The sequence below is a fragment of the Dama dama genome, chromosome 33 (assembly GCF_033118175.1).
Source record: "Dama dama isolate Ldn47 chromosome 33, ASM3311817v1, whole genome shotgun sequence".
Lineage (NCBI taxonomy): Eukaryota > Metazoa > Chordata > Mammalia > Artiodactyla > Cervidae > Dama > Dama dama.
The window spans coordinates 46,105,186-46,132,781 of record NC_083713.1 but is presented as its reverse complement, the minus strand read 5'-3'; the positions used below and the strand labels follow the sequence as shown (position 1 = coordinate 46,132,781).

The 27,596-nt window shown below is 42.7% G+C and overlaps 1 protein-coding gene across 1 annotated transcript in view; it reads right to left on the bottom strand.

The window, feature by feature from the left end:
* The window catches only part of CACNB4 (calcium voltage-gated channel auxiliary subunit beta 4), a 264,476-nt gene that overhangs the window by 200,836 nt on the left and 36,044 nt on the right, over positions 1 to 27,596 (bottom strand). The gene's annotated exons all lie outside the window — the stretch shown is intronic.

Here is a 27,596-nt window from a genome sequence, read left to right as displayed (position 1 = left end):
ACCTTCACTATCGACAGGTATCATCTCTGCATCCTTACCTGCCATGTCCCCCTCCTGGGAGCGCCTCAGGCTCAGATTTGAGCCCTGGGAGCTTCCAGGGAGCTGGAGGAGAGTCAGTGGAATCTCTGGGAAACTATGAAGGAAGATCCAGGGTTAATGACAGAGGACTAGGTCACAGGCATGAAAAAGAGGAGAAGGCTTTAATGTTGTCGTTTCATTTTGAAAATGGATATTTCCTCCATTACTAAGTCTACCCTTTTCTGTCAGCATCCGGCTCTCTAAGATGTAAACAATGTGGTCTTACAAAGCCAGGGGCTTAAGGCTTTGCTTTAATTGAGGTTCAGTTAGGGGAGGGCGAGCTTTCTCGTTTCACATTCAGGCAAGAATAGACTGCAGCCTAGCCTTGATGATTCAAGCGTCTGGATATTCAAGGTGGGGTAAATGTGGCCAAGAAGGGAATAGAAAAAAGGAACGGAGGCACATGACCAAGTCTGATTTTGCAGACCTTCTGTTAAAACTGTCCAGCAGATGGTTTCAAATATAGACCCAAGACTGTCAGAGCTGGAAGAAGTCCTCTTCCCTGGTCCAGTATCTTTGTTCCACAGAGAAGGAATGGTTCAGAAGAGGGAGCGGACAAACCCAGGCCACACAGCCAGCACGAGATGGAACCCAGAGGTCACGTCTTCAGTTTAACCTTCTTGCCTGTAAGGCACATTGGACCAAACATATTTTTTTTGTTGTTGTTTGTTTGTTTGTTTATTAGTTGGAGGCTAATTACTCCACAACATTTCAGTGGGTTTTGTCATACATTGATATGAATCAGCCATAGATTTACACGTATTCCCCATCCCGATCCCCCCTCCCACCTCCCTCTCCACCCGATTCCTCTGGGTCTTCCCAGTGCACCAGGCCGGAGCACTTGTCTCATGCATCCCACCTGGGCTGGTGATCTGTTTCACCATAGATAGTATACATGCTGTTCTTTTGAAATATCCCACCCTCACCTTCTCCCACAGAGTTCAAAAGTCTGTTCTGTATTTCTGTGTCTCTTTTTCTGTTTTGCATATAGGGTTATCATTACCATCTTTGTAAATTCCATATATATGTGTTAGTATGCTGTAATGTTCTTTATCTTTCTGGCTTACCTCACTCTGTATAAGGGGCTCCAGTTTCATCCATCTCATTAGGACTGATTCAAATGAATTCTTTTTAACGGCTGAGTAATATTCCATGGTGTATATGTACCACAGCTTCCTTATCCATTCATCTGCTGATGGGCATCTAGGTTGCTTCCATGTCCTGGCTATTATAAACAGTGCTGCGATGAACATTGGGGTGCACGTGTCTCTTTCAGATCTGGTTTCCTCAGTGTGTATGCCCAGAAGTGGGATTGCTGGGTCATATGGCAGTTCTATTTCCAGTTTTTTAAGAAATCTCCACACTGTTTTCCATAGCGGCTGTACTAGTTTGCATTCCCACCAACAGTGTAAGAGGGTTCCCTTTTCTCCACACCCTCTCCAGCATTTATTGCTTGTAGACTTTTGGATAGCAGCCATCCTGACTGGCGTGTAATGGTACCTCATTGTGGTTTTGATTTGCATTTCTCTAATAATGAGTGATGTTGAGCATCTTTTCATGTGTTTGTTAGCCATCTGTATGTCTTCTTTGGAGAAATGTCTGTTTAGTTCTTTGGCCCATTTTTTGATTGGGTCATTTATTTTTCTGGAATTGAGCTGCAGGAGTTGCTTGTATATTTTTGAGATTAATCCTTTGTCTGTTTCTTCATTTGCTGTTATTTTCTCCCAATCTGAGGGCTGTCTTTTCACCTTACTTATAGTTTCCTTTGTAGTGCAAAAGCTTTTAAGTTTCATTAGGTCCCATTTGTTTAGTTTTGCTTTTATTTCCAATATTCTGGGAGGTGGGTCATAGAGGATCTTGCTGTGGTTTATGTCGGAGAGTGTTTTGCCTATGTTCTCCTCTAGGAGTTTTATAGTTTCTGGTCTTACATTTAGATCTTTAATCCATTTTGAGTTTACTTTTGTGTATGGTGTTAGAAAGTGTTCTAGTTTCATTCTTTTACAAGTGGTTGACCAGTTTTCCCAGCACCACTTGTTAAAGAGGTTGTCTTTTTTCCATTGTATATCCTTGCCTCCTTTGTCGAAGATAAGGTGTCCATAGGTTCGTGGATTTATCTCTGGGCTTTCTATTCTGTTCCATTGATCTATATTTCTGTCTTTGTGCCAGTACCATACTGTCTTGATGACTGTGGCTTTGTAGTAGAGTCTGAAGTCAGGCAGGTTGATTCCTCCAGTTCCATTCTTCTTTCTCAAGATTACTTTGGCTATTCGAGGTTTTTTGTATTTCCATACAAATTGTGAAATTCTTTGGTCTAGTTCTGTGAAAAATACCGTTGGTAGCTTGATAGGGATTGCATTGAATCTATAGATTGCTTTGGGTAGAATAGCCATTTTGACAATATTGATTCTTCCAATCCATGAACACGGTATGTTTCTCCATCTGTTTGTGTCCTCTTTGATTTCTTTCATCAGTGTTTTATAGTTTTCTATGTATAGGTCTTTTGTTTCTTTAGGTAGATATACTCCTAAGTATTTTATTCTTTTTGTTGCAATGGTGAATGGTATTGTTTCCTTAATTTCTCTGTCTGTTTTTTCACTGTTAGTATATAGGAATGCAAGGGATTTCTGTGTGTTAATTTTATATCCTGCAACTTTACTATATTCATTGATTAGCTTTAGTAATTTTCTGGTAGAGTCTTTACGGTTTTCTATGTAGAGGATCATGTCATCTGCAAACAGTGAGAGTTTTACTTCTTCTTTTCCTATCTGGATTCCTTTTACTTCTTTTTCTGCTCTGATTGCTGTGGCCAAAACTTCCAACACTATGTTGAATAGTAGTGGTGAGAGTAGGCACCCTTGTCTTGTTCCTAATTTCAGGGAAAATGCTTTCAATTTTTCACCATTGAGGGTGATGCTTGCTGTGGGTTTGTCATATATAGCTTTTATTATGTTGAGGTATGTTCCTTCTATTCCTGCTTTTTGGAGAGTTTTAATCATAAATGAGTGTTGAATTTTGTCAAAGGCTTTCTCTGCATCTATTGAGATAATCATATGGTTTTTATCTTTCAATTTGTTAATGTGGTGTATTACATTGATTGATTTGTGGATATTAAAGAATCCTTGCATTCCTGGGATAAAGCCCACTTGGTCATGGTGTATGATTTTTTTAATATGTTGTTGGATTCTGTTTGCTAGAATTTTGTTAAGGATTTTTGCATCTATGTTCATCAGTGATATTGGCCTGTAGTTTTCTTTTTTTGTGGCATCTTTGTCTGGTTTTGGAATTAGGGTGATGGTGGCCTCATAGAATGAGTTTGGAAGCTTACCTTCATCTGCAATTTTCTGGAAGAGTTTGAGTAAGATAGGTGTTAGCTCTTCTCTAAATTTTTGGTAGAATTCAGCTGTGAAGCCATCTGTGGACCAAACATATTTTACACTCACAGAAGTCAACAACTTGACTTGCTAATTTGCAACTAATTCAATCCATCAACTATTGAAGCTGGCACATCTAACTCCATGGATATCATTTTAAGGATGCTGTAATGCACTACAAATTCCTTAAGCACAGAAAATAAACACTATGGTTTAACCATCTATTGGCTTCCCTGGTGGCTCAGATGCTAAAGAATCTGCCTGCAATGCAGGAGACACGGGCTTAATCCCGGGGTGGAGAAGATGCCCTGGAGAAGGGAATGGCTACCCACCCCTGTATTCTAGTCTGGGAAATCCCATGGATAGAGGAGCCTAGTGGGCTACTGTGTTACTGAGATGCTTTAATAAAACAATTTTTAGGGGCTTCCCTGGTGATCCAGTGGTTAAGAATCCAGCTGCCAATGCAGGGGACATGGGTTCCATCCCTGGTTGGGGAATATCCCACATGCCACAGAGCAACTAAGCCTGTGCGCCACAACTACTAAGCTGGAGCTCTAGTGCCAGAGAACTGCAACTACTGACGCCTACGTGTCCTAGAGCCCATCCTCCACAACAAGAGAACCCCCGGAACTAGAGAAAGCCTGAGCACAGCAACAGAGACCCAGCATAGCCATAAACAAAACAAATAAATCTCTTTTAAAAATAGGCAAATTCAGAAATCAAAATGCTTTTTCACTTAATGCATTTCCTATTGCCGAAGATCTCAACATACCTTAAACTCTTCTACCTTAAAAAAGTTTTTGGTATTTCTGCTGGGAGATTAACAAGCAGGTCAAATAATAACAGCTAGTACTGAACTCATGGGTTTATTTGTATTGACCCCTTTAATCCTCACAACACTGTGGAGGGCCACTATTATCCCCCTCTACAGATGAGAAAACTGAGGCAGCAAAATTTGACCAAGATCCACAGCTAGTTGATAGCGCCAGGATATGAACACCAGACGTCTGATTCTGGAACTGTTACACTAGACAACTTCTCTAAATCCTATTACAACAAGCACTTGGGGTCTAGTCTACCCCTTTTGTCATATTGAAATCTTCCTAAATAAACCACTTTTTGGAAAAAAATATGTTAGACATCTTCTAGATATTTGTCGATTTTTGTTCCCTGGAATGAGTCCCACAGTTTCATTTCCTTTGTACAGTGAGTGCTGAGTGTTAAGTGGCTTTGGTCCGGTCCAACTCTTTGCTACCCCATGGACTATAGCCCACCAGGCTCTTCTCTCCTTGGGATGCTCCAGGCAAGAATACTGGAGTGGGTTGCCATACCCTCCTCCAGAGGATCTTCCCAACCCAAGGATAGAATTCACATCTCTTACGTCTCCTGCATGGGCAGGTGAGTTCTTTACCACAAGAACCACCAGTAAGGGCACTCTGATGATCACAAGTAACTTTTAGTGTTGCTAAAATGACTTGCATGATCTTTGATAACAATCTCCCTAGGAAAGTAAATACATTTAATGTACTTTTTTAACGGTCCCTTTGTATACACTGACTTAATTTATATACAAGTATACATGCATCTAATCATCTCTAAATGGCTTCCCAGGCGGTGCTAGTGGTAAAGAATTCGCCTGCAAATTTAGGAGACATAAGAAATGCAGAGATGCGGGTCAGGAAGATCCCCTGGAGCAGGAAATGGCAGTTCACTCCAGTACTGTTGCCTGGAAAATTCCATGGACAAAGGAGCCTGGCAGGCTACAGTCCATGGGGGGTCGAAAAAGGGTCAGACACAACTGATCAACTGAGCACACACACACAATCTCTAAATGGCCTCACACGTTTTTGTTTCCTGCATATACAACACAACTGTGAACTCTTGAAGGAAGCACTGTGTCTCCTATTTTCTTTGTGCTTGGTCTTCTTCACCCCTCTCTCTCCCCTACCCGCCCCCCCAAAGCACCATCTACAGTTCAGTAAATACCCCAGGCCAACACTGCAGCCACATAAAGCCCTATTACTCCAGGGTAATATCAAGAGGAGCTTTCTTCCAAAAAACATTTGAAGGAATCATTCAAAACATTTACTAAGAAGTCCAATTGCCCCTGCCATTAAATAAGTGATATCAAGAGACATTCAAAAGACAAAAATCAATGATACTCTGAAAACATGTAATCTGGCTAATTTTAAAAGAAAAAAAAAAAAAGGCCTGGAAGTTTACACCGCATTGATGCATTTATTAGGCTGTAAAATGTACTTTGAAACTGACTGATTTCAGTTTAAAAAGAAATACATTCAGTAAGTCTATTAACATTATGAAATTTTACATCCCCTCAGCAAGAATACGTGCTCCTAGTGTTACAAGTAAATTTGTACTTCCTCACGGGTTGATGCTAAATTTGTATTTCCTCATGGGTTGATGCTAAGCCCCCCAAAGAAACTTGTCCAGCTAAAAGCATGCCCAGGTTTCTCGCTGCCGTGGTCCCTCTAGCACAGAACAAGGATGAGAGGACCTGGATGTGGATGGGCAAACCAAAGGGCCAACATCACCTAAGTGGTAGAGCTGAGATACACCTAAAGGGATCTGATGTCACAGCCTGTGCCTTTAACGGGCATCCAACACTTCTGGAACTGAAAATGCTATGAAGATAGAAAACAGGAAAATGACTGACCAGCTTGGTGGGAAAGCTCCCTCGCCCCCTGCAATGGTCACACTTGTGTTAAGGCCTGAGTGAGGAGGAAGAGCCAGGCACAAAGATCTAGAGATTCCTCGGCCTAGATGGGTGTGTGTGGTGTGTTTGTGTGTGTGTGTATACTCGGCCATGTCCAGCTCTTTGTGACCCCATAGACTGTAGCCCCCCAGGTTCCTCTGTCCATGATGTTTTCCAGGCAAGAATACTAGAGTGGGTTGCCATGTCCTCCTCCAGCGGATCTTTCCGACCCAGGGATCAAACCTGCGCCTTTTGCGTCTCCTGCATTGGCAGGTGGATTCCTTACCACTGCGCCACCTGGGAAGCCCAGATAGGAATGCTAGTGTTGTTCAGTCGCTCAGTCGTGTCTGACTCTTTGCAACCCCATGGACGGCAGCATGCCAGGATTCCCTGCCCATCACCATCTCCCAGAGCTTGCTCAAACTCGTGTCCATTGAGTCGGTGATGCCAACCAACCACCTCATTCTCTGTCACCCCCTTCTCCCCCCGCCTTCGATCTTTCCCAGCATCAGAGTCTTTTCCAATGAGTTGGCTCTTCGCATCAGGTGGCCAAAGGATTGGAACTTCAGCATCAGTCCTTCCAATGAATATTCAGGACTGATCTCCTTTAGTATTTACTGGTTTGACCTCCTGGCTGTCCAAGGGACTGTCAAGAGTCTTCTCCGGTACCACAGTTCAAAAGCATCAATTCTTTGGTGCTTAGCCTTCTTTATGGTCCAATTCTCATATCCATACATGACTACTGGCAAAACCATAGCTTTGACTAGATGGACCTTTCTCGGCAAAGTGGTGTCTCTGCTTTTTAATACACTATCTAGGTTTGTCATAGCTTTTCTTCCATGGAGCAAGTGTCTTTTAATTTCATGACTGCAATCACCGTCCGTGGAGCCTAAGAAAATAAAGTCTGTCACTGTTTCCCCATCTATTTGCCATGAAGTGATGGGACTGGATGCCATGATCTTAGTTTTTTGAATGTTGAGTTTTAAGCCAGCTTTTTCACTCTTCTCTTTCACCTTCATCAAGAGGCTCTTTAGTTCCTCTTTATTTTCTGCCATAATGATGGTGCCATCTGCATATCTGAGGTTATTGACATTTCTCCTGGCAATCTTGATTCTAGCTTGCGCTTCATCCAGCCCAGCATTTCACATGATGTACTCTGCATTTAAGTTAAATAAGCAGGGTGACAAGATAAGATGGGGATAACCTTGGCATATTTTAGGGCCACAAAGAAGGCTCTTGTAGCTGGTAAAATAGTCACCAAGAAAAATGGTGTGAAATGAGAATGAAGAGCTATGCTGACAAGTGTTTTGGCAAAAGGGCAGATTCCTGCTTGCTGATGCAAATTAAACTCTTTGGTTAAGCCCCTTCCCCCCCCCCCCCCCCCCAGTGTTGTGAATGGACTGCCACTCCTTTAAGGTTACTGCAAAAAACACAGAGGGAAGTGAGGGGTTAATAAGCAGCATTTTCTCTTCGTGGCTGTTTGGCTACCCCGGTAGCTGAGGTCACCTGAGGTCTTCGCATGGTCTCCAGCAGCCTTTCCTGCACGTGAAGATGCCACTCGATCAGCATCTGCCAGTCAGGGGGAGAGGCAGGTTTAATGTGGTCTGGGTAAATACCATTTCCAAAAGTAACAGGAACTCAAACCTCCCAGCTTTTTATAAATTCTCCTCCCCAGATGGTATCTTCTCAAAAGACAGAGCAGCCACACTTGCACGAGTTCTTTTCCTCCCCTATTTAGAAAGTTCTAAATAATTTGACACAACAGTTAGCTAGTGGGGGTGGGAGGAAGTGGGGAGGAGGGCAAAAGTCACATGAGATCAAGAGAAAAATTAAAAACATAAGGTTTTGCTCTTTTTCAAGAATTCTGCTAATTCCTCTGGTATTTCAACTTTCCCTGAATAGGATGACTCACTCTTCAGCTTTTTTTTCCCTTCATATTTTTTTTTTTTTTGAGAACAGTTCTCTTTCTTATTAACAAGATTCAGGTAATCAGCAATGTGATAAAAGCAAGAACTTTTTTTATCGCACAGTGTGTCTGTGTTGCATATTATCTTTAATTCCTGTTTCTTAACACCTGGAGGAAAAATACAGTTCAACAGCTTCTCAGGCAGGAAAATAAATGAGCATTTCTCCCTCACTCACAGCCAGCTCTTCCAAATAAAACCTGTCAGGCTTAAGAGCAAGATGGACTCAGAGCAACTTTCTGCTCATTACTCGTCTCCCAACAGGGCTGTTAAAGTATCAGAATGCACAGAGTTAGTGCATTTAAACTTCATTTCATATTAAAATCCCACCAGAAGTTATGTCTCGCAAACAGGTCTGAACACTTCCTTGCCGGCAGGAGCTCTCTAGGGGAAGTAGGAGCAGGGACTAGGGTGTAGATGGCAAGGCTCTATGGACTGTGTGTTCCTGGGGTCTCCACTAGGCCAGTCACCCAGGATTCCAGTGCCAGGCGGTGACAATGAAGGGGCAAGACCACCCTGCAGGGGAATTAAGAGCAAGGACAATCCGTACCACACACGGAAGGCAGGCTGACCTCGCTGCCTGCTCTGGCCTTCTCTCATCTTTATTTTAAGCCCTGTTACCACAAAATGGACATGAAAATCACCCACAAATGCCGATTTTTACCTAATGCTTTGCATACAAATGAGGAGGAGGAGGGGCTTTTCTGCTGTCTAGGTGTTTGCTGTCTGGCTTTAAAAAACCAGAGGACAGCATCATATACAGAGTTGCTGCTTTTGGCAAAGGCGCCCCTGAGAAAAATACCCTTCCAAATGCAACTAACCTTTGAGGTCAGAAAAAGAAGTTAGAGGGCAAAGAGTTGCCCTGGCCCTTTTATTCTTTCCTAAGCGCCGTGCCGTGCTGCTTGAGTGAATGCTAAGTCGCTTCTGTCATATCCGACTCTTAGGACCCTGTGGACTTTAGCCCGCCAGGCTCCTCTGCCATGAGATTCTCGCAGGTAAGCGTACTGGAGTCAGTTGCCATGCCCTCCTCCAGGGGAGCCTCATGACCCAGAGATCAAACCCACGTCTCTTCTGCATTAGCAGGCGGGTTCTTTCCCGCTAGTGCCACCTGCGAAACCCAGGGGTGCTGCTTAAAGGGGACTAACTGGTTTTGCCTTTTTTTCTCCGTGGGATGAGCAGCAGGGTTGAGCAGAGAAGCCGACTAAGGGAACCAACCACTCCGGCAGCAGAAGCGAGGGAATGCAGAGACAAAAGCATTGTCAGTGGTTGATTAGTGCGCCCCCACACTGTTAAGTGAACACATTTCCAACGTCCTCATCCAATCGTCTGTTGGCTAGGCGACTTTACAACTCCAGGCCCTTCAAAAATCTCAGACCTCTGGGAAGGAGAAAGAAAGGGTGACATTCCTGTGAGAGAGAAATGTCTGACGTTGTCTCCCCCACATTATAAGCAACATGCAAAGGCCTCGTGGGAGGCAAGAACTGTCTTAAATGGACTCTTTTATTTGCGCCCCAAATTATTCAGGACGATTTTCAAAAATATTAGGATTTTGGAATGTACCCAATATGGATTAAGGCTGTCCTTGCTGGCGAACCACAAGGTTACTTTATCTTAGATTAATCAATTAAAAATCTCCTTCGAGTTTGTTCTCTTAAGCATTTCTGAGTTTTAAAACTTCAAGAATAAATTAAATTCTCCGTAAGACTTTTGAAGCCCACCCTAACAATGAGAATAAAAGTGTTAAACAGGATGAAGAACAGATTTTGATGAGAATGACATCCTCCAGAAGCAGAGTTTCCAGCACATGGGAAGTGATATTGTCAAGATACTTTAGAGTGCTCAGGCTCGTTTCTATTAACAGAATACTGTTTGTTTTCACTATGGATCCCAGGGCCTATGGAACATGGCTAAAAGACATAGTATCAAATCTTGGCTATGGCTTCTAGCGCAACATACCACAAGGGTCTTCTGCTACACCATGAGATCCCTTCACTTGACAAAGGCTGGCTAAGTATGCCAAGAACTGCACCAGAGGCTAGGAAGCAGCTGTCATGAACTCCAGCTTCAAAAAGGCAGTGAACTTGGCCAAATCCTTGTTTGGGTGTTTCCAGATCAAAACAATTATAATGGATTTGCCACAAGATGGCGCTCATAGACCATACTGCATACCTACTGACCCCGTCACAGTTTATCTTGGAGGGCAAATAGGTTCCTGAGAGCTTACTTAAAGGTCTTCTCTGTGGACTTCTGTTTCATTACGTTCTAAATTAGTCATATCTGAGAATCTTGGTTTGGAAAGAAATAATAATATTCTACTCATGCTTTGATGAGTGCTCTAATAGGGTAGATACAGCAATAACCCACTATATTCATGATGTCATGAGGTTCTCGCCTTTGAGTACGAATCTGAGAAGGCATTTGTAGAGTATTCTGCATCCCACTGATTTACAAAATCAGTCATTCCACGAAAAATGAATCCTGCTTGGACCCAAACTTCAATTTTTCCTAAAAGAAATACATCTGCACACAGTCCGGAAGAATTGCAGTGTTCTCGAGTCAGTATAAACTCTACCTTCACACATGCTTATGTATCTGAGTTCTTGTTTTAGGTATGTCAAAGCTAAAACACATGCTGAGGCAAGAAACACAGACTAACACATTTTGAAGTATTCCATAACAATTCAACGTGCTCTGACTCCTGGTGGATCTATATTTTTCTCATTCTTCTTGCTTTGACCAAAAGCACCTAAACCCTCCCAAGTGAGGGCACAGTATTTAGGATAACATTCTTCTCTCCCCAGGGGTGAGAGGAAGAGAAAGAATTGCTGTGAGGCAGCCAGAGTTTCCCAGTGTGATCTGAAGGGAGGAAGTACTTTGCTGGAGAGATTTTTCATTTCCCGGTTGGTTGAAAGTCAGCCAGGGCGCCCATTCTGTAGCCACGCCCTCAGCGGGCTGGCAGTCCTGCTGCATGCCCCGCATCCTTGGAGCTGCCTGCCAAATTCTACAGCAGGGAGCTGGCAGCACCCCAACCTGCTGGGAGCATGGAACCAGGCTTCGGCAGCTGGATGCCAAAGGCAACGGCCCTCAAAGAGGCGGTGACAAAATGCAGGGCCTGGGGAACCTGCTCAGTGTTCAAGCTGGCAGGGAAGACTGGGGAAGATCAGAAGGGTCCCCAAAGAAAGGCATGTCAGGAACCTACTGTGATTTCCCAAGCTGGGTTTGGGGGCGAGAGTGGGAGTGCTGGTTGCTTTCATAAATCCTGCCAATGGCAGAGTTCCTGAATTCTCTAAAGCATCAAGGATGCTCGCCTGCGATGGGAACACAGAACAAACAGCCTTCTGAGGCAAGAGGGGAGTGAGCTTGTGATTCCGGGGTTTGCGAATTCTTCACCGACGCACACAATGCTGGGTGGGCACAGCAGGACAGTCCTCCCCGGGCCCTTCTCGGTTCTGCTGTCTGCCTTTGGCCTAGTCTGGGTCAGAGATGAAAGTGGATGGTGTGAGACAGCAGGGGGAGGCGCTGAGGAGAGACTGTCCTGGCCTCAGACCGGCCCTTTATCGTATAGCCCAGTCTCTCTCTGCTTCAGCTCTTTAAAGCAGAGGCTAAGGATTCCATTTCTTGTTTTTTTAAATTTTTTATAGGAATATCATTGTTTTAGAGTGTTAGTTTCTGCTATACAACAACACGAACCAACTGTATGTGTGTGTTAGTTGCGCAGTCGTGTCCGACTCTTTGAGACCCCGTGGCCTGCAGCACCAGGCTCCTCTGTCCATGGGATTCTCCAGGCAAGAATACTGGAGTGGGTTGCCGTGCCCTCCTCCAGGGGATCTTCCCAACCCAGGAGTGAACCTCACTCTCCTGCACTGCCGGCGGATTCTTTACCTTCTGGGCCACCAAGGAAGTCCGAATCGGCTATATGTAAACATATATCCCCTCCTTAGTCAGCCTCCCTCCCACCCCACCCTCAACCCCACCCTTCTAGGTCATATCTCTCCACGAAAAACACAGGGAATAGAAGGCAGGACCAGCTGCAAGTCACTTTCAAAGATTCAGGGACTGTGAGGCGGGGGGTAGGGGCTGCGGTCACATGGATGGGCGCAGAGGCCCCGAGAGGTGCTGTGACTTGGCCGAGGTCACACAGCATGCTGGTGGTGAGGAGGGACAGGAGCCCGGGCCTCCTGCCTCCCGGCCCAGGACACTCTCTGGGCAGAAAAGAAACTCCTACTCTCTTCCCCAGCCTGGGCATGCCTCCCCCAAGAGGATATCTCCCCAGAGATGCCCCTCAGCTAGTCCCTCATCAGAGCCCTGGAATAGTAGAGAGGAAAGAAACTACAGTTGACCCTTGGACAACACAGGTTTGAACTGCTTGCATCCACTTACATCAGGGTTCTTTTCAATAGTCCATACTGCAGTATTACATGACGCAGGGTCAGTTGAATCTGTGTATGAACAACCACGGACATGGAGAAACCGTGAATATGGAATGGAGAGAGCAGACTATAAATAATACACAAGAGAGCTGGCAGAGCCCCTAAGCCCCATGCTATTCAGGAGTCAACTGTAATCTAGAACTCAGGTCCCTTGTTTAGTTTTGTTGTGCAGTTGCTAAGTCCAACTCTTTGCCACTCCACAGACTACAGCACACCAGGCTTCCCCGTCCTTCACTGTCTCCCAGAGTTTGCTTAAACTCATGTCCATTGAGCCAGTGATACCATCCAACCAACTCATTCTCTGTTGCCCCCTTCTCCTCCTGCCCTCAATCTTTCCCAGCATCAGGGTCTTTTCCAATGAGGCGGTTTATATAGTGGTAATTAAACAACATATTTAAAAGGTTTAGCTTTATAAGCTAATGTTTCCTTGTATTTAAAATAAAAAATCAAGAAATATACATTTCCAATCTCTCTACCTATTTAAAAATCTTATTATCCCCCATTGTTGAACCCAGGCCTTTCCTTGGCTGGCCTTTTGTGGAAACCCTACACCTTCCTACTCTATGCATACCCCAGCAGCTTGTGAAGCCCTGGAATAGTCTTCATTGTTTTCACAGAGCTTTCAACCTTACCCTTCCAACTACATTGTTTGCTCCCGGAGGCTCTTTGCTTCTTTCTATCTCTTACTGAAAACATCTGATCCATCATTCTACCCAGGGCAGTCACACAGAACAAGGGAATGGCATGGGGCCAGTGTTGCTCACAGAAATAGAATTTCCTTTATGACACTGGACAAACACAGCAAAGCTGTGAGAAAACAAAATAAGTCCTCAGAAACAGTCATTCCTGAAACATGAAGGAAGCACTGAACCTGAACATATACAAGATAACATCTATTTTTCAAAGGAGTTTAAAATACAGACTAGGAAACAAGATAAAGATATTTACAACACTGATCTTGCGCACACTTTCAGCATAATTTGCTGACAAATATTAAACTCTCTGAATTGTATTAAGGAAATGAATGTACTTTATATCCAAGGAGAATATGAACTCTAATTCCGCATTCTATTTCTACAAAAAACTACACTGGCTGATAAATGATGGCCCCTGTTTTCACTACAGCTAAATGGAAATGTCTCATTTATGCGTTATGCTGAATAAATTAGCTGGGAGATTTTTTTTTAAGTATTAAAAATACCAAGAGGTCTAACCCATATACTAGTTAAAAAGCAGAATTTTATATATCTGCTGTATCAGAAAATTTGTGATTCTCCTACTTCATGGTATTTAACTCCTACATTTTAAAAAGAATTCAATAAATTTAGAACCTTCAATTTTTACATCTCTTTTATCATATGTAGCTCAGATGAGAACTGAACCACGTCTAGTTAGACACTGATGTTATATTTCCTTCTGCGAATTAAATTCAGTAAAAATTCTTCAAGATCAAAGAAATATTTATTAGACCTTACCTAAAAATCTGGCCCTTTGTTCGAACCCAAATGTGCACGCTGCCAGTGCCAGATGACGGTAATTAACCCCCGGGTGATATTTTCTGTAAAACAAATTGGTATTTTCAGGACAATTTCCTAATGGGAAAATGTCCATAAAAACAAAGCTGCATTGTGATCAAATCTCTACGCTCGTCATCTGCAAACCCCTAAATGCCCAAGGCGGTAAAGCAATGATTGTGAGCCCCAGTCTTGGTCTTTCAGGATCAGGAGAACAGAATCTGTGAATTACATGGAAAGAACACAACAAGGATCTCAACTTCAAATAAAGCCCTCCTGATTTCTCTCAACAAACCCTTAGACTTTAACATAATTATTCTGGGACATTAAGAAATACAGACGACTTTTCCCATTCCCATTAGCCAGTCCCAAACTACTTTTTTTCTCCCTTTGAACTTTTTCACTGCAGAATCCTCTGTGCATAGACAGATCTGTGATTTGAGGCTCAAGAATCTGTTCAGCAAACCATGAATTTACAAGGCATCGTCACTGTATAGCTGCATGAACTGAGTACTCAAGGGAAACATTTCTGGAATAAAGTCAAGGGCAGTCTGTAATGGGGATTACATACTTCCGTTTAAATTTGCCATGAGTGATTAAATCCAATTTTTAAAAAATCAAAGTAAAATAACAGTGGGAAGTAACACAGAAAGTAGACAACTGGCTGGAAGATTACTGATTATGAGAGAGTTTACTAGCATTACTACATGAAAAGTCTAAATGTTGATAAGGGGCTAGAGCATGGACACCTTGCAGGAAGAAAGAAGAATCTGGGAAAATTAGTCCATGGTCAAGAAGATACATCTTGATATCCATATATAGATATATCTATTGCCTAGGCGATCCATCGCTGGAAACACTTCCCTTCATTAATCCCCTGATTTTCTAAAAAAGACTGAGCCTTTCCAAAAACAGCTCTGTGTATGGCTTCTCTTTGTTCCCCCAAATCCATCAAAATGGGAGATACTTTGCAAGTAATTAAAAGCTAGTGTTTGGTCTAGCATTATTGGAAGGATACATGCCTGGGAGTCAGAAGACCAAATGTTAGCACTAATTCTATCAATTCCAACAGAAAGAAGAGTAAGTTCTAGGGATCTAACATACAACATGGTGACTGTAATTGAACTAACAATACTGCACGGCATATCTGAAAGTCACTAAGAGAGTAAAACTTAAACGCTCTCACCAAAAAAAAAACTTGTATGTTTGTGAAGTGATAGATGTGTTAACCAACCTTATTGTGGTAACTGTTTCACAATAGATACACATATAAAAATGTAAAAATCCATCAGAACATAAGCCCCATGTGGGGCCTTTGTCATGCTCGCCCAGTCACTGCCAATACTTGGAACAGTGCCTGGCACATAGTTGGTGTTCAATAAATATTAGTTGCATGTGGGAATGAATGAATCAACTGACTGGTCCATTCAGCTCACCACTCTTCTAGCCAAACCTCACCATAAATGCAGGTCTGGAACAGATTGATTCAAGCTTCAGTTGCAATGCTCTATCTCCCCAACATCCACAGCCAGAACACAAGTCTGGACAGTGGGAAGGCTAGGAAGTCTTTTTGGGTCCCCCAGTGGCTCAGTCGTAAAGAATCCACCTGCCAGTACAGGAGACATGGGTTCCCTGGGCTGGGAAGATGCCCTGGAGAAGGAAACAGCAACCTAGTCCAGTATTTTTGCCTGCAGAATCCCATAAATGGGGGAACCTAGTGGGCTACGGAGAAGGCACTGGCAACCCACTCCAGTACTCTTGCCTGGAGGATCCCATGGACGGAGGAGCCTGGTAGGCTGCAGTCCATGGGGTCACAGAGAGTCAGACACGACTGAGCGATTTCACTTCCACTTTTCACTTTCATGCACTGGAGAAGGAAATGGCAGACCACTCCAGTGTTCTTGCCTGGAGAACCCCAGGGACGGGGGAGCCTGGTGGGCTGCCGTCTATGGGGTCGCACAGAGTCGGACACGACTGAAGCGACTTAGCAGCAGCGGCAGTGGGCTACAGTCCAGGGGGTCACAAGAGTCAGACACTACTTAACAAGTTACATTTAACAAGTTGTTTGTTAAGTCTGGTGTCACCAGCAAGGTCTAAAGCAGCATCCTGCTCCTGCTTCCTTCTGACCCTGGGAATGCTGTCCAATCCCATTTCCATTCCCCCATCTGTCCCCTTCCCAGGCCCTGTTCTCATATCTTTGTTATTGCCTAGGGTGTTCAGCTGTATTTCTCAGGCTCCTTCAGAAGAAAAATCCTGGAGCTCTCTCTCAGGCCTCCAAGATTTCCTGAGTGAGTCCTGCAAACCAGGAGATTCGCTCTTTGAAGTTGGGCTGAGGTCCAAGGAGCTAGACAGGCAGTACCATTGACCAGAAACACCAGCTAAATTTACTACATCACGTACTGCTCATACTGTGTGACCATCTGCTGAAAGCAAATAATCATTAGAAGATGATCAAGAGGAAGAAAAATAGTATTTTACATCTTAGGGTGTTCCTTCTGGCTGAAAGTGTTGTTGATTTTTTACCTTCACACTTGGAATTAAAAGGGTGTGTGTGTGTGTGACAGTGTGTACACATGCACATATATACATACATTTATACAAATACATATATACACATATTTGGTTTTTTACATATTTGTGGGGAAAATATCTATAATTCGCTTGTTTCTTTTATAAAATAAATAAATAGAAATATCTTCATTCTTCAAATAGTCAACTGTTAAACTGAGATGTCTTCTTGTCCAGGGTTCACAGAGATTTGATTCAATCAGATACATTTAGTAAACAATAGAATTAAATGGAAAAAAATCAAAATAAATTACTGATGTAAAATAACTTAAAAAAAAAAACCCAAAACCTTGCTCCTCTCTTTGAACCATGGAGAATGTCTGCTAAGGTTAGCTCAAACACCTCTTTTTAAACAATTAAAGAGAAACTTCCTAAATAAAACTACAATATAGGGTTTAGAAAAGAAATCACTTTTGCTCCCAGGCAGAGGGCTTATCAAGCCTATAATAATAAAAGAAAATATTTAAAGGCCACATTCAAACAAAATCAACTTAAGATGAAACATCCCCAACCTTTCTCATTCCAGGTCCTTTGCTGGCTGGCTTTCTCTGCCTGAAACACATCTGCCCTCAACTCTGCCCCTTCTTGAAAAGCCTGGTCACCACAGCAGGTATCTGGCCTCGCCCACTCATCTGGTATAAAAGGGTCTTGTCTCCAATGAGAGACCATGAACAACCCAAGGGCAGTTTTATTCTTCAAAATTTCCAGAGCGCCTTGCACCCAAAAAGTTCTTAGTAATAAAAATGTGTTAAATTGAACTGAATTAAGAGAAAGAAGGGGCTTCCCAGGTGGCACTAGTGGTAAACATTTAGCCTGCCAATACCAGAGACATGAGATTCAGGTTCCATCCCTGGGTAGGGAAGATCCCCTGGAGGAGGACATGGCAACCCACTGCAGTAATCTTGCCTGGAGACTCCCATGGACAGAGGAGCCTGGTGGGCTACAGTCCATGGGGTCGCAAAGAGGTGGACACGACTGACGTAGCACACAAGCGCGAAGGAGAAAGAAGAGACTGGAAAGAATGGTGATGTGAGAAAGATGGAGAGAGAGATAGAGATACAGTCAGAGATGAGAGAGTCAGGGGAGAGATTGGGTGCAGGGAAGGGAGAACATGAAACAAGTGTATGAAATGATACTGTTATGGCTCAGAATTTCAGATTAGAATAGTCATTTTCCACCATGTAACTATTTCCAGAGCACAGAACTAGATAAAACACATAAAGTTATGTATATATATATATTGTTATGGAGAGGTATCACCTGCTAACTTCTTTTCGGTGCTTTAACAAGCAGAAGAGGTTTTTAATATGCTTTAAAAGAAAAAGATTGAGAGTACACAATTATTCACAGCAGCCAAAGGTGAAAGCAACGTAAATGTCCCTCCACAGATAAATGAATAAACAGCATTTGATGTATACTCACAGTGGGATATTACTCAGCCTTGAAAAGGAATGAAATTCTGATGCTGCTACAATATGAAACTGGAAAACATTATACCAAGGGAGAGAAGCCACACACAAAAGGACAGCTGTTGTATGACTCCACTTACACGAAGTACCTGGTAGTCAAATTCACAGAAACAGAGTAACTAGTTGCTCCCAGGGGCAGGAGGGAGGAAGTTTCAGTCTGGGAGGATGAAAGAGTCCTGGAGGTGGATGGTGGGGGCTTCCCAGGTGGCACTAGTGGTAAATAACCTACCTGCCAAAGCAGGAGACACAAGAGATGCAGGTTCAATCCCTGGGAAGGTCCCCTTGAGGAGGAAATGGCTACGCACCCCAGTATTCTTGCCTAGAGAATCCCCATGGACAGAGGAGCCTGGCGGGCTACAGTCCAAAGGGTTGCAAAGAGTCAGACACAACTGAAGCGACTTAGCACACGTGCAAGATGGTTGTACAACAAACTGAACGGACTTAACACCACATTACTGCACTCTTTATTTTTAAAACGATAAAGGATTAGGAGAGAGGGTCTGGAGTGCAGACTCACAGATTTATGTCCCTCACATACCCCACTTGGAACACACAGTTCTGAGAGCTCACAGTCCTGTGTATTCCCTCTCCTGGTTCCAAGGGAGCCAAGATGCTGCCTTATCCATAATGGTAGATCCCGCAGCCCTATGTGCCGTGCCTTGCGGCTAGCAGCGGTTCATTAAATATTTGCAGATTCATTGAAAAGGAAAAAAAAAACACAGGTAATAAACAGCTGGAAGGAGATTTTTTTCCCCCTTTTTGGTACGGAGGTTGGAAGAGAGGGGGTACAAAGTTCTGACAAATTGACCGGAAAGTAGGCGTATTAGAGGTTAACACATCTTGATCTTTAGAGTAACTGAGAATCAATGAAAGGATGGGAAATTTTTCTTTAGTGGCAACTTCAGTTATAACGAGGAAAATGGATCATCATATATAAGTAAGATGAATCTGAATTAGAGCTTTGAATAAAAGAGAAAAGAAAATGAGTGATCAAGAGGGGCATGGCAAACATTTTACCTGGAAACTGATTACATAAGAGCGGATTTTTATATCTCCTGAACTATGTGTTCACAGGAAACGAGAGAACACACGCTTCCATTTTCTCAGATGTGACCACAGACAGAAACAACTCCTTCGTGGAGAAAATAGGTATATTACTAATACAAACACAACCACGCTCTGTGGCTCAACTAGGTAAAAAGACGTTAAATTATAAAAACGTTAAAGCAAACACCTCTGGCCTAGAGCAACTTTATAGAACAGTCATTAAGATGATTATCTTCCTTCCATAATTTCTTCCTTGCAGCTGTGACTGGTTTCAATTTGACTGCGGCAAACAGAACAATCTATTTTGCCCTTTTGAGCATATGCCCATCACCCTTCAGTCTCAGGCCCACTTTCTGATTAATTCTCCTCAATTAGTAGTGCCATCTACTCAGTACCACAGGCTGAATACTGGAAGCCTAACTCAGAAAGCCCTTATTTCTGCCCTAAAAAAGATGTCACCCTGGACAGAGGCCTCTGATGAGGGAGGTTAAGACACATCTGTTGGGCAGCAGGCATCTCAAAAGGAGATGAGAACTCTGCCTGCTTTTCATCAGACCTCTCCTTTTTTAATTAAGTTAATTAACTCAGAAATTCTCATCAGTTTATATCATCTCAGGCAGCCTGCCCGAGCCCTGGGTACCTGGACTAACCTGTCCCCCGATGCTTTCATCAGTTAGGAGAAAGTGTCTCTGTCTGCCCTGAGCCTCAGGGACTGGTCAATCAGGGTTTCTCAACCTCAGCACTAGTGACCTTGTGGGTCAGAGAACTCCTTGTTGCGGGGGGGCTGGCTGTGCCCTGATGAATGATTAGCAACATTCCTGCCCTCTACCCACTAGATGCCAATAGTGGTTGTTGTTTAGTTGCTAAGTCATCTCTGACTCTTTGCATCCTCAGGCTCCTCTGTCCATGGGATTTCCCAGGCAGGAATACTGGAGTGGGTTGTCATTTCCTTCTCCAGTAGCACCCCCCTAGATGCGACAACCCAGAGCATCTCCAGGTACTGCTGCAAGTCCTTGGGGGAGGGGGGTGGGGTGGGGGGGCCAAAGTCGCCCCTGCTGAGAACCACTGGGGTAAAATGAGATTTCATCCCACCTCACACCACCACCAGAAACTTCAGTCTGAACCCTCCTCCCCCACCCCACCCCTACCCCCATACTTGAGACTGCGTTAGATCCAGGAGGGCCCATCAGCAGGCACCAGCTGGGCTTTTAAGAAAATACAAGGAGGCTTAAGGTCAGCAACAATCAAATGCAATTTCAAGGACATCAAGAAGGAAGAATTTAATCAGAAGTAGCTTTACACATTGTCCAGCATTCCCACCATCTTTATCCATCCTAACTTGTCCTGTTCAAACCCTAATACTAATATTCCTCTCTACAACCATTCTCTTACCCTCTTATGTTATAAACCAGTTTCCCCCTTCCTTCTCCCTGTTATGCACTTAGATCCCTTCACTTCCTTTCATTCTCTATGCAACAACTCTTTTTCTGTGGCTCCCTCACTGGGTGATGCTCTTTCCCTCTCTCTCTCCCTGACCTTCATCAGAAGAAGGAAGTAGGTTACCAGCCACAGCCTTAGATTCCACCTCCTCCAAAGATTCAGCTCTGTAGAAAGTCAAACTGTGTCGTGAAGAATGAAACCTCCACATGCTAGGTTGCTGCTTTATCGTATGAAAGAATGATTCCTTTTATAGGACATACTCTGTCACATGTCAGGGCTGTTTGCACATGATGCGCACTAACCTCAGGTAAGGAGCTCCTAGGAAAGGCCAAACATATTGACATGTTTGGAAGACAGCTGTGTCTGAAGCAACCAGGACGCAGTGCAGTGGTGGGGCGCCCAGATGCCTCAATTGGCCCACAGAACCCCCAGCAGGAGCCCTCCTGGGCTGTGTGGACGTATCTCCATGCAGCTGGCACCGCTCTGGGACACAGCAGGTTGGGATAGGGCTGTGGGTGCCCTGGTGAAATGCAGCTGATGACAGCTGACTTCCCAAAGGAAAATGACTTCCCAAAGTAACGCCCAGTGCTGGGCCTGCCGCCTGTCATTCAGAGACTGGGGGAGAAAGCTGCAGGGTTCTCCCACCCCCAGTTCCAACCCTCGCGCTCCCCTCAGTCTGCATCCCACTTGGGTAGATCAGAAGGCTCACTTGCTATTTATGAAGAGAACACAGCTCTGAAGGAGGCTGTTTAGAATGCTCCATGACCGGAGGAGGGCGAATCACAAACTAGATTTATTCTCAATGCGCCAAATCAGCACAAATGGAACATGAACAAAACCTCTAATCGTCACAATCAAGTAAAAAGAGACTTCCTGGAGAGTAACAGACAGATGGGAAGCTAATATAGTTCAGACCATTAACACTGCACCAATGCTCACTGGAATTTTTTTTTTAAGCAAATAGGGCCAGGTCTAGTAGAGCGAGGAAAGAAAAATGTAGGCACATACACTTTTTCTGAAAGCAATACACAGAATGACATAATGTAAAGACAAGTGACTGCTGATGACGTTTACCTAATAAAGTCCTTTTCCCGGACCATCATCCATGCCTTCTACTATCAACTTCTTCTTTTTTTTTTTTTGGTAACAGCTTTATTGAGATATAATTCACATAACTATTAAGGGGTCTTTTAAAGAGTACCATTCAGTGGTTTTACAACAGTCACAGACTTGACAGAGTTATGCAACCGTCACTACAATTTAAGAATATATTCATCACCACAGAAAGATACCTTGTTCCCTTCAGTAGTTACTCCAGCCTCCAACCCCTCCTCTCCCTGGGCAACCACTTTCTGTTTCTGTATATTTGCCTAATCTGGACTTTTCATATAAATGGAATCATACAGTATGTGGGAAGATTCTGATTTCTTTCACTTACCATAATGTTTCCAAGGCTTATTCATATTGTATCACGTATCAATACTTAATTCCTTTTGCTTTGTTGTTTTTAAGTGGCTCAGTTGTATCCACCTCTTTTCGGACCCATGGACTACAGCATGCCAGGCTTCCCTGTCCTTCACTATCACCGAGAGTTTGCTCAAACTCATTTCCATTGAGTCATGATGCATGCCATCCAACCATCTCATTCTCTGTTGCCCCCTTCTCCTCCTGTCCTCAATCTTTCCCAGCATCAGGGTCTTTTCCAATGAGCCAGTTCTTCACACCAGGTGGCCAAAGTATTGGGGCTTCAGCATCCGTCCTTCCAATGAATATTCAGGGTTGATTTCCTTCAGGATTGACTGGTTTGATTTCCTGCAATCCAAGGGACTCTCGAGGGTCTTCTCCAGCACCACAGTTTGAAAGCATCACCTTTTTATTGCTGAACAATATTCCATTGCATAGAGATACCTATCACATTTTGTTTATCCATTCATCAGTTTGTGGATATTGTGGGTTGTTTCCTTTCTTTGGCTATTAACAAGTAATGCTGCAATAAACAGTCTTGTTGTGCTGGGCTGTGTTTAGTCAATCACTCAGTCGTGTCCCACTCTTTGCCACCCCATGGACTGTAGTCCACCAGGATCCTCTGTCCTTGGGATTCTCCAGGCAAGAATACTTGAGTGGGTAGCCTATTCCTTCTCCAGGGGAACTTTGTGACCCAGGAATTGAATCAGGGTCTCCTGCATTGCAGGTGGATTCTTTACCAGCTGAGCTACCTGGGAAGCCCCCAATAAAGTCTTATATGTATAGTTTTTATGTGGGCATATGCTTTCCTTCCTTTTGGGTATACACCTAGGCATGGAATTGGTAGGTTATAAGGTAACTATACTTAACCTTTTGAAGAACTACCACACTATTTTCCAAGATGGCTGGGTCATTTTACATTTCTACCCAGTTGTCCACATTACACTAATCATATTTTTGCCAAAATTTATCTTTTTGATTATAGCCATCCTAGTGGGTATAAAGTGGTATCTCACTGTGGTTTTGATTCGTGTTTCCCTGATGACTAGTGACACTGAGCATCTTTTCTTGTGGCTATTGATCACTGGTACGTTTTCTTTGAAGAAATGTCAATTCAGATCCTTTGCCTAATTTCTCATTGGGTTGTTTATCTTTTTATTATTGAGTTGTAAGAGTTATCTATATATTCAAGATATAACTCTCTTATTAGATATATGATTTGCAAATATTTTCCCTCTTCATGTGGGCTGTCTTCTCACTTTCTTGATAGTGTCCTCTGAAACATAAAAGTTTTTAACTTTGACGAGATCCAACTTATCTGTTTTTCCTTTGATTACCTGTGCTCTCGTGTCATATCTCAAGATCAAATCCTTTTTAAAACAAGCTTTTTTTTCAGCTTGTGTTTCTCAGTCTCAGGTATTTAGTTCTTTTCCATTTTAGCAGCAGGGCCTCTCCTTGGCCTGACTCACTCTTATACGCAGACACAGCGACCACATAGCCCACAGGTAATGTGAGACATGAATGGATTTTCACTCCCCATGGAGTCCTGGGGCTCTCTGATTATGACTATGATTATTCTTGAACACTCACATGGCTAAGGATAGCTTTTAAGCTTCTGGAGGCTTTCAGAATTATTAATTAATACTTAAAATAGCTGTGAAGGACAGGAAGGAAGGTGACGCCCCACCACCACCATTCTGAGATGTGAAGACAGTTAAAAAGTGTTATAAAGGCAAATAACTTTCGTCAGAGGAACTCTAGCCTCTGAAATTCTCTGACTAGGAAAGAGGAAGGAAATAGGAATTGGGCAAAGTGTGATAAAATATACACAGCAAATTGGGACAACCAACGTTTAATATTCTTATTTCATCACTCACCCTCACCACTACCCTCTTTGACCACCTCTCACACCACAGCCAGGAGGATTTTAATTCAAAATTCTGGTTGTATCAATTGATTCACAAATACCTGCAAGATTTTTTAGAAATATTTAGAAATCAGAAACATTAGGTCCCCCAATGCTTCTTCAGCTCATTTACTATAATTGCCTCCCACCGTTCCCAAACTCAGGCCTTATTAAATTTTTCCCAGTTTACCAAAACCATTAGACCCCTAAAACTTCTTGTGCCCTCAAATGTACTTTGCTTCTTCTACACAGAGCAGATTCCTATTCATGCATGAAGACCCAGACAGTGCTACCTCCCTGGTGAAGTCTTCTCAATTTCACCAGGCAATTTATAGATTCTACTTTTACGACATCCTCAGTATCTTCTTCATAGTTCTATTATTATTATAACCCAGATGGCAACTAGAATCACCCTGCCCTTTATACTACAGTCACTACTGGCTCACAACAGAATTCTACGCTGTGGAAAATTCAATATCCAACCAAGATTTCTGAAATTCCTATCAGATGAGGAGAGAGTGGAGTTCCATTCTGGTGGATACTACTATGTCTGACTTTCCACCTTCACTGAGTTCCTATTCTCTGCTCTGAGTCTTTGACTCCACAAACGTGGACCTCAACTCACTATACTGGTTTCCACTGAAAACTACAGAAAGCAGCTCCTAAGATGGTTTGAACAACCCCTGCCCCCTGATATTCCTGGTCTTGTACAATTTCCTCCCTCTGAGTAACTTGCTTCTAATCAACAGAGAATCTGGCAATACTGAGGGATGTAACTTTTGTGATCAGATCACAAAAGATAATGATTTGACTTGCTATCAGACTCCCTTTCATTGACCAGAGACCCATGCTGCATGGAACTAAGGGTAGTCTCTGGTCGACAGCCAGCAAAGCACTGAGACCCTCAGCCCAACAGACCGTAAGGAACCGAATGTGCTGCCATCCATGTAAGTGAGCATAAAAGCAGATCCTTCCCCACACGAGTCTTCAGATCACACTCCAGCCCTGGCTGATACCTTGACTACAGCCTTGTGATCATAAGTGAAGCAGAAACCCCAGCTAAGCAATGCTCAGATTCCTGACCACGGAAGCCATGAAATAATAAATGTGTGCTGTTTCCACAACAATAGGTAACAATGCAAAATCTGACAAACAAGCATCCCCTTTACGTGGGACAGTTCTATATACAGAAGACTTTACTCATGGCTCAGGAGACAGAGGGGCTTTGCACCACAGAAATGCTAAAAACATAAAGCTCCATCTCGGACATTTAGTTTCTAGGAATCCTTTGGCCACTTTAATTTGTTATTCGGCTTGTCTCTCCCTCTTCTCTCCCTCTTCTACTATGACATTTTATATCTCAGGCTAAAAACTTTTTTTCATATATGTAGAGAGAGACACAGAGACAGAGACAGGAAGATTGATTTTGAAATTATCTGACCCTTGATCGATCCTAACAAGATACACTAACAAAGCACTATCCTTCTCCCTAATTTCTGCCTAGGGCAGGCAGTGGGGAAAGGGACTTTTGTTTTTCCAAGGACATAGTATGACATAATAAATATAATATAATTTACCATGCTGTTTTCTAATTATTTGCTTACATGTCATCTTGCCCACTACACTGAGTTTTTCAATAGAAGTGACAGATTTTATTCATCTTTATATCCCCAGTACATGGTGATACAAAGATGATTAAAAAAAGACTCAGTCAATGTTTGCTGAATGTATATTAATTAAATACCACTACATTAGAAGATCTACATTTAAAATTAATTATTAATGCTTATTAGTGCACAAGAAAACCATTGTGCTGGGCTACAAGTAAAACTATACTATAGCAAGATATTTCAAATAACTGTAACTCCTTTAAAAAGGTTTGAGAAAAATTATTGCGCTGATAAACCTAATACTATAGAGTGCTGTAACATTCAAAATATATTAATTAAATACTCTTTTAAAAAGCATATGTTCTACTTTACTAGCTATTCTATAACTCATGGTAGAAATGTGTTAGATTTTTCAGTTTCAAGAACAAATGCTCAGAAATTCCAGAGTAGGAATTTATCATAAAAGAATAAAACATCACTATTTTTAAAAGTAAAAAACTGGGAAGCCAAATATCCAGCAATAGGGGCTAATAAGTCAAAGCCACACATTGGATTAAAGGTGATGAATTAGATCTTATTGATTAACAAAGAAAGATATCTTCAATAAAATCTTTTTAAAATTTATTTTCTCATTTATTTGGGCTGCCCCAGGCCTCAGTTGCAGTACACAGGATCTTTATTTGAGGCATGCAAACTCTTAGTTGCAGCATGTGGACTCTAGTTCCTTGATCAGGGATGGAACCTGGGCCTCCTGCATGAGGAGAGTGGAATCTTAGTCACTGGGCCACCAGGGAAGTCTCTGCAATAGAGTCTTATATAAAGAGAGCAAGGAACAAATGATATATAAATGTTTGTATAAATAGAGTTTGCCTAAGGCTCTGTGTTCCTATGCATAAAAAAAAAAACATGAAAGGATACATACCAAAATGTTAATAGATACCAGTCATCACAGTATAGTCAGTCTTTCTATTTTTCTATATTTTGCAGATGTTTTGCAATAAGCATGTATTTCTTTTTAATCAAAAATATTTAATTTTATTTAAAAACAGAGAAAAAGAATTAATTAGTATTATCCTAATTTGGCAAACATGGACTCCCAAATGAATATTTACTAAATTAATATTCTGGAATGTAAAGGCAGCTAACAAAACTGATTACATTTTAGTTTTAAAAGCAATTTTAAATAAGTAGACTTGTTTGAGCCTCCCCCCAAACTTTGTGACATAGGAAATGCTTATTAAATACATTGTACAGATATCAAATGACTTGTGTAAGTCACACACTGGGGAAGTAAAAAAAAGCCAATGTAGAGTATATGGTGCGTGTGTGCTAAGTCGCTTCAGTTGCGTCCAACTCTTTGCAACGCTATGGATTGTGGCCTGCCAGGCCTCCTCTGTCGGTAGGATTCTCCAGGCGAGAATACTGGAGTGGGTTGCCATGCCCTCCTCCAGGGAATCTTTTCAACCCAGGGTCGAACCAGTGTCTCTTACATCTCCTGCACTGGCAGGTGGGTTCTTTACCACTAGCGCAAACTGTGAAGTCCCAGAGGATGTGGTATTTGAGCCCTAAATCAGGGAAGCTGGTCATCTTAAATAGAAAAATAAGAAATGATCACTAAATGATTAAGAATGTTTTGTGGATATTCTGATACCCTCAGTAATTCTTTTTATATAGCAAATGCCAAGACTATTGGATAAATTCATTTTCCATGTCATCTTACTTGTAAATGTTTCCAAAAATTTCAATTAACTATTATTTTCATTGGCCCTACATATTAAGCACAGCCCAACTCAGCAGGTAAAGAAGCCACCTGCAATGCAGGAGACACAGGAGATGCAAGTTCGATCTCTGGGTTGGAAAAATCCCCTGAAGGAGAAAATGCCACTCCAGTATTCTTGCCTGGGAAATCCCATGGACAGAGGAAAGTGGCGGGTTATGGTCCATAGGGTTGCAAAGAGTTGGACATGATGGAGCGACTAAGCACAACAATATATGAAACTTCTAATGCATCAAGATACTTAG